This window comes from Pinus tabuliformis, chromosome J (genome assembly GCF_031772625.1).
Source record: "Pinus tabuliformis cultivar Carrire ecotype Pingquan chromosome J, CPIR1, whole genome shotgun sequence".
Taxonomy (NCBI): domain Eukaryota; kingdom Viridiplantae; phylum Streptophyta; class Pinopsida; order Pinales; family Pinaceae; genus Pinus; species Pinus tabuliformis.
In genome coordinates this window covers 52,306,013-52,317,239 of record NC_142295.1, presented here as the reverse complement: position 1 = coordinate 52,317,239, position 11,227 = coordinate 52,306,013, and the positions used below count along the sequence as shown (strand labels likewise).

Genomic DNA, 11,227 nt, shown 5'->3' with positions numbered 1-11,227 from the left:
TTCTTTGTCTTCGCCTCAGTGAGTGTGCCAATGTATGGGATCGCATGCATGTGCACAATGACATCCATGCTTCTGAACACCCGTGCATGTGAAGCTTGCAAATTGGTGATGAACTGCGGGAGTTCATCATAGTTCTAGATTTGACTTTGGATGCATGCCTTCAAATCTACTGCCTTTGATTTCATCATCTTAGGCAAGTGAAATGGGGCTCCTTTTTATCTCATTTTCCATGTTTGCATGTGATCGACAGCTATGTGAAGATCTGACAAGATGCATGTTGTCCTAGCACAGCACTACTTCCAACTGTGGAGATGGACAACTAACTTATGCACGATGACAAATCTAGAGTACAACTTCTGCATGATTGTCTCCAGAGATGATACTTCATCAAGTATCTCTCTCCTCAACTTTGTTATGGCATATGTTGTAACTTGTTCCCTTCTCTACTTAGTCGCTTGTAACTCCTTAGCCATGCGCTCATTTTTTGCTATTAAGAATCTAACGCTCGAGCTGGTGGCTTCGGCATATGCTTTAGTAGCATCATCCAATGTAGTTGGATGCTTTCTCACATTGGATACGATCACTCGCTCTTCAAACTACGTAGGAGATACATGGAAATCCAGAGTAGGTACTCTGCGCAACTGCAAAACTCTATGTTGTGACTCGTCAAAACATATGTTGTGTGTCTTCGCTTCCATTTTGTCTTCAAGGATTTTTGTGTCTCCTTGATTGCTTGGTACTTTCTATGCTTCTAGATATGGTGAAGCAGTTGTGGGGACCTCTTGGTTCTGAGGCATGAGGTCAATATCTTGATCTGACTCAGGCTACACCAACTATGGTAAACCTGCTCTAGAATCTGTTACAAGTACTGCTTCTGTGACTTCTCACCCTGTCTGCTCTGTGTCAGCTACTCAGATGAGTCTACAACCTGTATGGGTGCAATTTCATTAATCTGTGCATGTTGCACCTCCTACTGTATTTGTTCCTATTGCGCTTCCTTCTCTCTTCTATGCAACTCTTATTCTTCCCTAAGTTGCTGCTTCAACTCCTGCAACTCATTTTTTGTTTCCTCCATCCTCTACTTCTCTCTTTTCCTTTGCGTGATCCTCCTTGTCACGTTGTGACCTCTTAGCCTCAATCTCCAAAGTTGATTTCAACACAAGTGGATCTGCTTTGAACATGCAATTTTGCTCTGCCTCTGCACTGTCAACAACCTTTCTCTACCTTTGTCACGTGTAGGCCTACTACCCTCTGTTGTTGTTAATGACGCTTATCTTTGAGATGTTGCTTCCTTTTGCTTTGCTAACCACTCTACAGCTATGCTGACTGGTTCATTGAGACTTGAGATGTGATAGCAGTATCTCCATGGATATTCCTTAGGCCAATGACACACCTCGTGGATCCAAGGGTGTTTCACTCTCGCACAGTGGTCCTTCACTAAGAAATGTGGGTCATACGGATTGAAACTTCTAGTGCCTTCTTCTTCCTATGCAATCTAGTTGATAACCCTGTTGAGATGTGATATGATACTTCTTGCATGACGAGCTTGTCCATGACAAAACTTCGGTAAAACATGTGGAGCCTTCTCTGTGTTGTACATCCGTATGAAGGTGCCAAGGGGTGAGGCATACCAATATGTTATGTCAATCAATGCCTCCATCGCCACCTGCGACATGCAAGGTGGATCCTGCTCGAAGATCATCCTTTACACCGGGGTGACGAAGTGGTCTGATAACTATATGATAACTCCATGGAAGTTGCATTCGGAGAACAACTTGCAATAAGTGTGCATAGAGGTTTCTGAAGGTTTCCATGCCCAACCCAAGGCTGGGAACTGTTGATGGGCACAGACTACATCCAGTATGTAAGCAAGCATGTATTTCTTCGCTTCCTAGCCCTTGGGCGTATGTCGGGCTTTTGTTACCTATTCCTTCAAACCTGAGAGTCAACACATTAGACCAGTTGCAAGGTCTTCCTTCGCTCGCCAGTTGATCCAACACAATCACCCAACTCTGCAGGAAGGTCTCTGTGGTCTCTTGAACGTAAAAGTGGCATGAAAAGATGACCAAGAGCTGATATGCCTTCCGTATTATCTTCATTTTGTAAACTTGGTTGGGTGTTGTCCTGAACTTGACTGACTCTTTCACCCAACTCTTAAAGATGTCTCTGGATTTTTCACTGTTGTTGGGTTTGCTGAAGGGTGTATCCAACATTATCATTGGTTGTGGAAAGTGATACATCTCCTTAAAATCTTCAGCCCTGAAGGTAGCAAGCTCTATTCGACTGGCATTGCTCAACACCATTGTCTCTAGATCAGTATGCGAGACAATCCAGTGGATCATGTCTGGGCATGGAAATGCGGGATACTTGCATGTAATTCGATACAAGCCAGACTTGTGTATGTTGACATAGACCCTGCGGTCAGCCATATCTTCCTCAAATGTGCCCGAGAAGGTGTCATTGAAGTCGTTCCATTTCATCTTGATATCCTTTTATATGAATAGCTTGGTGTCTTCATAGATAGGCAAGCTCATAAACACTTTCTCAATTGCATCTCCAATTATGCTCTCAACAGTGTCCTTTGACCCTCCTCACTTGGAAGCCATTGTACCTGTAATGCTGAGAGACGGGTGAACGCTTGTGATACCTAGAGACATAGAAATACTCATGGAAAGAAATCTGTCAATTGAAAACCAAAACAATTTTGAGGACTGACATGCAACATACCTGGGTGACTGACTGGGAATATTGCACAATTTTCACCAGGAGGCTGGGAGACTGACTGCCAAAACTGCGCAAACTATAGTCCAGACTGCTAGGAGGCTAACTGACTGCTGGCACTACATAATGCACACTCCAGTATGTCTTGTTGAGCACTGAAATAGCACAATGCATAGTTTCAGTCAGCAAGGACTCCAAACCAGCAACTGCATTTATGCAATTTCTGGGGCTAGCAAAGCACTCCCTTTTAGAATTGCACAGAGCAATCCTGGAGGCCAATCCTGGGCTAGATTTATGAAATTAATGGGAGGAAGGCAGAGCCTTCACCCTCAGAAATTTTCATTGCAAGCCAGGCAAGGCAAGGTCCGGGGCAAGGCAGCCCAAACCCTTTCACGAGCGACTGAAAACATGAAAAGTTTGAATGCGTGGCGAAGCTAAGTGTAAACAAGAGTGAATGATCATCCATGAAAATAGTGAGTGAAATATTTAGAAAACGGGAAAACAAGCATGTGTGTGAAGCAAATTGCGGCGACCGTCAATGCAGAAAGTGTGTCATGCATACGAGAGTAGTGAGATGCAATGAAAAACTAAAACAATGCTTCTACAAGCTAACATGCATCAAAACAATAGCAAGTGTTCATTGAAACCAAGTATACAACATTCACACAAAGCAAAATACAAAACGCGACAGAAAAGTAGCAAAAGACATGAAAAGTGGACTTACCCCGAAAAAAGTTGAGCAGAATTAGTTGAAGGCTCCTAGATGCGACGTGGGATGTCAGCGCTCCAATATCAATGTGAGGAATGCGCTCTACAGCACCAAATAAATAATTTTTGATAAGAATTAGGCTTATGATGCGCACTCCACAAATCTAGGAAAAAGTGACACTTAGAGGGAGGTTTCTAAAATGGTTTTTGCATGTAACCTCCAGCTCTAAAAATGGATCCATAAAATCAAGGGATGCTTTTTGCTTTTTGTTTTCTTCTTTTTTCAGGAAAAGCAACCCATGCATGCAAATCAAGATTGCTCAGTCCTGGAGGGGACTGGTTAACTTGGGAGCACATGCAACAATCTACAATCCTGGGAATGACATTTGGGTAGTTTCTGGGCTAAGAAAGTCTGGTTGTCCCTCATGCATTGTATAATTTCTGGCCTGAAGCCATGGCTGTCAGTTGGAATTGTGTAATTTTTTAGATGAAGCCCAGTGTTGGTTTGCATTGTGCAGTTTTTAGTGGGAAGGATTCCTAGATGTATTCCACATTTCTGGAGCCCAGCAGGCAGCCTATAATGGATTGCGTAATTTCTAGAGGGAAGGTTGTTTCCCCTCCAGAATTGCGCAATTTCCCACGTGAGCCTCGCAACCAGAAACTGACCAAGTTCTGGGATGTCAAATTGTGGGTGGGAGGCAAACAAGTTAACAAGCACAGGTTGGTAAGCCACTAAAACTCAGCTGAATCATATGTACTTGGACAATGTAAGACATGTTTCTAAGGATGGTTGCCAAGGAGGCTCCAAAACAAAGCTAAGGCAAAATTTTGGAGGGTGGATATAGCCGCTACAACAGTAGGTTAAATAAGTCTCTGTGTGGTTTAAAACAATGACCAAGGGTGTGGTATCAAAAATTTGATACATATATACATGGACTTGACTTCACAAGGAGAAAAGTGGATCACTATGTATTATATATTAATTGGTGATCATGTTATATATTTGGTCTTGTATGTGTATGATATGTTGTTGATTGGAAATGTTAGAGAATTTATCTAGGATATGAGGACTCACTTATCCTCTGAATTCGACATGAAGGAATTTTGTTCTGCAAACTTCATTTTGGGAATGGAAATTAAATGAGATCGGGAAAACATGAAGCTTTGGTTAAACCAGAGGAAGTATTGTAGAGGTTTAATATGTAGGATAGTAAAGTGATGAAGGTTCATATTCATGTAGGTGTAAGGTTATCTACAAAATAGTGTCCCAAGGCAGAGGAAGAGGAAGAGGAAATGTCCCATGTTCCATATGTGAGTGTGATTGGTAGTTTCATTAATTCAATAGTATGTACCCGACCAGACATTACATATGCAATGGGAGTATTAGGTATGTTCATGTCAAAATCAGGGAATGAGTATTGGACAACAGTAAAGCAAATTTTCAGGTCTCTATGTGGGACTAGTGATTATGTTTTGTGCTATCAAGAAATATTAGGATTGGACAAAGTGTTGGACACTTGTGGCTTTGTTGATGCAGATTGGGATAGAGATCTAGATCAAAGAAGATCTATAAGTGGGTATGTTTTTAACCTATTTGGAGGAATGATAATTTGGATGAGAAAGAGACATTATGTAGTGGCACTTTTAACTATAGAAGTTGAATACATGGCAACCACTCAAGTAAGCAAGGAAGAAGTTTAGTTGTAGAGATTATGCTCAAGTATGGGGTTGGTACAATGAGTTATAAGGATTTATTGTGACAACCAAAGTGTAATTTTCTTGGAAAATAACCCTACTTATCGTTCAAAGACAAAGCATATTGATGTTCAATATTACTTTGTGAGGGATATGGTTGAAAAAAAAAGGGTGTTGATGGTAAAGGTGGACACTTTAAATAATGTTGTAGATACATTGAAAAATTTCGTGAGCACGAAGAAGTTTTCTTGGTGTAGAGAATCAATGGGTGTTACGGGCTTGGACAGATGACTGCGTACACCTGTTTCCCCATATGTGCAAAGAAAACAACAAGTGGGAGAATTTGGGGTATGTGTTATTTTCTTTGCATGACTAGACCCAGGCATTGTTACGTTGCATCAGGTGCAACAAGGGGGTTGCAGGGGGGTTTGGGGAAACGACCCATTTTTTATTTTTTTGTGGAACCAATGATGGTCGGGTGGACCCAAGGATGTGTTGCACTAAAAACTATCACCATGACATTCTGCAATCTGTGTGAGTCTATCATCACTCATACTTTCCTCCTTTGCAAGTCTTAAACCCCAATTCTTCATGTCAAGCCTTGAAAATAAGAGAAAGCCCTTAAAAGTATCTAAAACTCTAGTTCCACACTTTCTCTTAGCATTACCTGTGGTCCCGCACCTAATGGTCATGTTCCTTGTGCACCTGACCGCTCTGTCTCTATGTAATGGGTGCGAACCCGTGTAAAAGTCAAAAAGGCACAAGTACATTCTTAAAAACTCACTTTGAGTCATTTCTGGAAGCTTCTAGAAGGAATCCTGAGGTGGCAAGTTCGCTCCTTTAAGGTTCATGCATCCCATACCTTAAGGAGCTAACCCCTTGACGTGAGGAGCTTATTCCTTTGAAGGAGGACTCTATCCCTTCATAGGTGGACGTGTAACCTCCTTCCTTTGCACTATAAAATGAAGCATTGGGCTGGTTACTGGGGGGTTGAAAGCTGAATATTTTTGAGGTGAAATGCTGCTGGAACTTAGTCTTCCTAATTGAGCTTTTGTGAGGAAAGATTACATACCTCTTGATCTCATTTGGAAGAGTGTGAGGCTTGTCAAAATAGAGGAGATTCTTGTTTCAGACCCTGGGAAGAGCTTGTACAACATTAAGGCACCAAAGGTTGTAAAGTTCTTCTATTTCAAAGTTAATACAATCAAGTTTATTTTTCTCAATAATTTGTGTTTATGGTTTATTTTATGAACTCCTTGATCATCATAATGAACATGATTTATCATATTAGCTATGCAGGTGTTATTTGATGTGTGCTTGTTTGTGATTGCAGGTTCTCAAAAGGAAACTCTTTCGAACGGTTGAAGGATGGCTGCCACAAACTAGCGTTGGACTTAAGGTAGGGTCTAAAACACCTCTTTAGTTTTTATTAATGAATCGAAATATGTTTAGAGAAAGGTAAATTTGCTTGTCCTGCTTGTTGCTAGATATCTGTTGATACTAGGGAGATCGACCTTGTCCGCAAGAACGATTTATCCAGCCAACAAATTGGCAACTCTGCTGGGGAACTGAATTTGGTTTTTGGTTTTCCTTTGCCTTTGACTTGAGAAACTTGTTCTTGTTTCTAGTTTTTGCTTGATGTGTGTGGGATTGGGTAGTTTTTAGGATCTTGAATATTTTTTGTTTTTTTAAGTTTTCATAGGACCGCACTTTTTTTTCACAGACAGTGCGGGCATCTCCGCACTTTTCCTTTAGTACACAGAGAGGTACCGCATCTGGTTCTTTTGGAAGCCTGCGGACCCTGTGAATTTTTTGAAAAACCTAAAATGTTTTCTTCCAGTTAGGTTTAGGTTTTATTTACAGCTTTTAGTCTACCCAGATCTGCATGTGCTCTATCAAAAATCTCTTCCAAATAAGTCCATTGGCATTTTTGTTTTAGATGATTTTCTATAATTTTTGCATGCTTGGAATGGTTTTCACTTGGTCTCTGTAGTGACTTAAAGATTAGAAGCCTAAGAAACCTTGGATTACCCTGGTGTCATTTTGATCTTCTTGATGAGTCTGACTGGTTTGTGAAATCTTTCCTTTGTGAGAAATAGATTTATTTTTCTCTTTGCAAATCTTTGAATGAACTTGACTATCAGTTTTGAATTTCATTTTTATAAAGAAAACATAGCTGGGTGTTTTTTGATTGATTTGTTATTCTGAAGGAATTAATTCTTAGTTTACTGAATAACTAAGTAAAACGTCCTCAAAAATATTTGAAGCTTTTATCAATTAGGTTTTTAGAAGTTTTTAAATCTCAAGATTAGTTTTTCATAGTTTTGAGTGTTTTCTAGAAATCATAGAATCTCTTTTGAAAGAAATTATTTTTTGTAGTTTTGAGTTTTGAAAAAGAGAAAGGATTTTTTTGTGAGCTTTAATTAATAGTCTCGTTTTGAGTTCTTATTGAAAAAGATAAAAGGATTTTTCTTTTCATTTGGATGTTGAAGGAAAGATTTTTTTTCAAATAATTGCATTCTCAACTCTTTCTTTTAGCTAGGAATTCATTGAAGGAAAAACGAATTGTTTATCATTTTAGGTGCATTTTTTAGTGTTTTTGGAGTCGAGTCTTCACACCATCAAAGTTTCATCTTCATACCTATTGACTTAAGAAACAACCCATAAAAATAACGCTTAAATTAAACTTGATCTAGCAATATTTTTGTTTCTAGGGCTCTTATCACCAATATAGCTTAGGCTAGTATCTTGGAGTAGGGAGTAGTTAACTCTCCAAGATAGTTAAAAAAACAAGTAGCTATATCTTGCGGTAGGAAATAAATCCAATTGTAATTGATATAATCTGGGAAGCTCCTCTTAAAGGAGTCAATCACGAGATCATGTCCGAACCTTTGAGACAATCAAGTCTGTCTCATTGGGAAAGATAGAAGATTTGCGCGTATTAAAAACGGTAAACCTCGGATTAACCATTGTCGAGGAGCCTGGGGTCACTTGTTGGTAAACCTCGGATTGATCATGTCGAGGAGCCTTCAAGGGGATTGAGCTTTGTTACTCTACCCTTGCGCGTAGATCGGATCGTAGACTGTTCCCCCAGTTGTATTTGTTACTGTTGGTAACCTTAGTGACCATAATCTTAAGATTCTTTCCTAAGGTGACGGTGAAGGACGGGTCTCACTGTACCTGGAGCAGACATTGACTAGACTCACTTGGACTCTCTGGGGGGTTCTCTTCACTCAAGACAATTTTGTGAAGGAACTTGTGCCAGTCTGTTTCATTAAGCAGGTTGTCGTGGTAACTATTCCAACTGCCCTTTTTGTATTGAATTCTACGATGTTAGATTTCATTACCAACTAGTGTTTTTAGTACGGGAAGTTACTGTTTGTGTGTGGTTTGAACTCTTAGATTTTTTAGGCATGTGATTCAGTTGTTTGTTTCTTTAGAGACTTTAGGTGCTTTTATTGAAATTTTCTTTATTTGGGTGTGATTATTTTTGTCATACACCCAGAGATTATTATTCTTGATCCATCATGTTGAGACAGTCATCTATGTTTTCCCAATCACCGGAAACATTTTTATATGGCGGTCCTACTATTCCTTTGGGGTACCAGTCACTTTCTGGTACTTTTTCATGAGCAACTCCTCGACCGACTGAACATCAATTATCACCTGGTAATAATGGAACTAAAATTTTGAACGCAGAACAAATTTTTATGATGTCTGGTAATATTCAAAATCCTCAACCTCAAGGTAGTCAGTTACCGCCTGGGGGGCAAGGTAGTCAGTTACCTCCTGGGGGGCAAGGTAGTCAGTTACTGCCTGGGGGCAACCCTAAGGTAGTCAATTTCCGCTTGGAGGGCTACCTCAAGGTTTTCACCCTTCAGGACAGTACATACCCCAAGGTCAACCCCATATTCCTCAAGATGCTTATTAACCCCAGATTCAATACGTGCCTCAGGGTTATCAACCTCAAGGTCAATACCCAACTCAAGGTTTCCAACTTCCTTCTGGTCAGTCATTTTTACAAGGAACTGGAAATGTACCTCCTAATTATCAGCCCTACGTTCAAACTGGTTATGGTCCTCCTTATGTTCAACCTTTTATGGGTCCTGGAATGGATATGGTGTGGGATCCATCTCAAACTCAACAAAATTTGCAACCTAATGTGCAGTTATCTTATCAAACTGGACGGTCGTTGGTTTTTGGTCCAATCCAGTAACCTATCCAACCTACGGTTCAAACCTTTGCACCTGGTTTAGTACAGCAGCCTGGGCCTAGCTCACCTCAGACTCCACCTCAAACTGCTACTGCAACTGCTGCATTTTCTGTTCAACCTACCACACCTATTTCTGGAGTATCTGTAGCTCCAGTTTCTACTATCCCTGCAGCAGTGTCAACTCCTCAAGTGTCTATGCCCCAGTCAGGACCTACAGTTCAGACCTCGATCCAGATGCAAGCAGGACACGCTGGTCCAAGTACAATTTCCACGAGTCAACCATGCCAAGGACAGTATCAATCCGGTCCTACTGTACAAAACCCAGTTTATCAAAATCAACCATACCCTGGCTGTACTTATCAACAACCCCAGTTTGGTCTGGTTAATCCTGGTTTCCCAGAAGGTTATAATATTCCAAATGCAAATCCAATTCCAGGTTATCCTAAATATCCTCCTCCTGGAGCTAGTCTCATTACACATGGTTTTCGTGAACCTAACCGTCAGTTACCATTTATTGCAACTTTGGATTTACCTGATTTGTCGCACCTTACGAACGATCCAATTTACTATCTTTCGTATTGGCTGCCAATGCCTAATAAGTTGCCTAGTGATATCCCGAAATTCTCAGGAGAGGATCCGTCAAATCATGTGATGACTTATCACCTCTGGTGTGCATCTAATTCCATTATTGATGATTCGATTCGCTTACATATTTTTCAACGAACTCTGATTGGTCTTGCTGCCAAATGGTACATTGAGTTACCACGAGGCTATTTTTATAATTTTAGTCAGTTAGCTACTTCTTTCTTAACTCATTTTCAGTTGCCTGTCAGATACGACAATGGCACGGAATTATTAACTTCATTAAAACAATCTACGTCCACATATATTTCTGATCATATTCATGAATGGCAACGTAGACGACGTTTGGTGAAAGTTTTCATTCCCAGATCAAATTTTAGCAAAATGGTTCGTTAAATCATTGTTACCTAAAATCACTGAAGATATAGCTAAGGCAGGAGTTGTCACTGAAGAGCAAGTCATTGCTCAGACTCAGTACCTTGACCTCGTCTATATGCAGTCAGGTACTTTACACAAAAAAATCCCTGATCTTCCGAAAACTACAACTCCTTCAAGGTCTCATGCCACTGATGGTATGATTGGTTCAGTTAGTATTAAAAGCAAGAAGAAATCTTCGAAGAATTCTTCTCTTACAATAACTTTACCTGATTCCCCAAAAGGAGATTCTTCCGCTGAAGTTTTTACCGATGTTCATGTCGTAGACTCATCTGCAGCCAAATCCGGTAGTAAAGAGAAAGGTTAGAACAAAAACAATCAAAATTCAAAAGATAAAACAAATAAAAATGAATCTATTGATGAAAAACGAAAACCTCGCTATCCTTGTTTCATCTGTGACGAGGATCATTTTACTAAAGAATGCCCATATTGAGCAAAGTTTTCAAAATTCGTTAAAGGTTCTCAAACACCTACTGTCTTGAAGGATCTTTCTCCTACTCAAGATAGTAAAGCGCATTCTTCTTCCTTGAATACCTTGGAAGAACCCATTATGATGATGTCTCATGTTAGGATTGCGACGCGATCGCAAGATTATGGTAGTAACAATCCTGTTGATGGTAAATAAGCAAAATATTCTAATTCAAACCCATCAACTACAACTCCTCCTGTGTCTGCTCCACTATAGATCGAGAAACCCAACCCAGACTTAGTAACCAAACCCCCTGCTAAAGGTATATTTCGGAAATCAGCAGCGAGAGTTGCTTAGAATTATAACATTGTTGAAGACTTGGCCATTGCCCCTTCAGCAATGCCAGTTTTGGAAGTGTTGTAATCATGCCCAGCACAGTGTAAATTACTATTTTCTGCTATAGG

The 11,227-nt window shown here is 40.2% G+C and overlaps 1 pseudogene; it reads left to right on the top strand.

The window, feature by feature from the left end:
- Positions 1-471: 471 nt before the first annotated feature.
- Positions 472-11,227, top strand: part of LOC149225446 (RGS1-HXK1-interacting protein 1-like) — an 87,068-nt pseudogene continuing 76,312 nt past the window's right edge.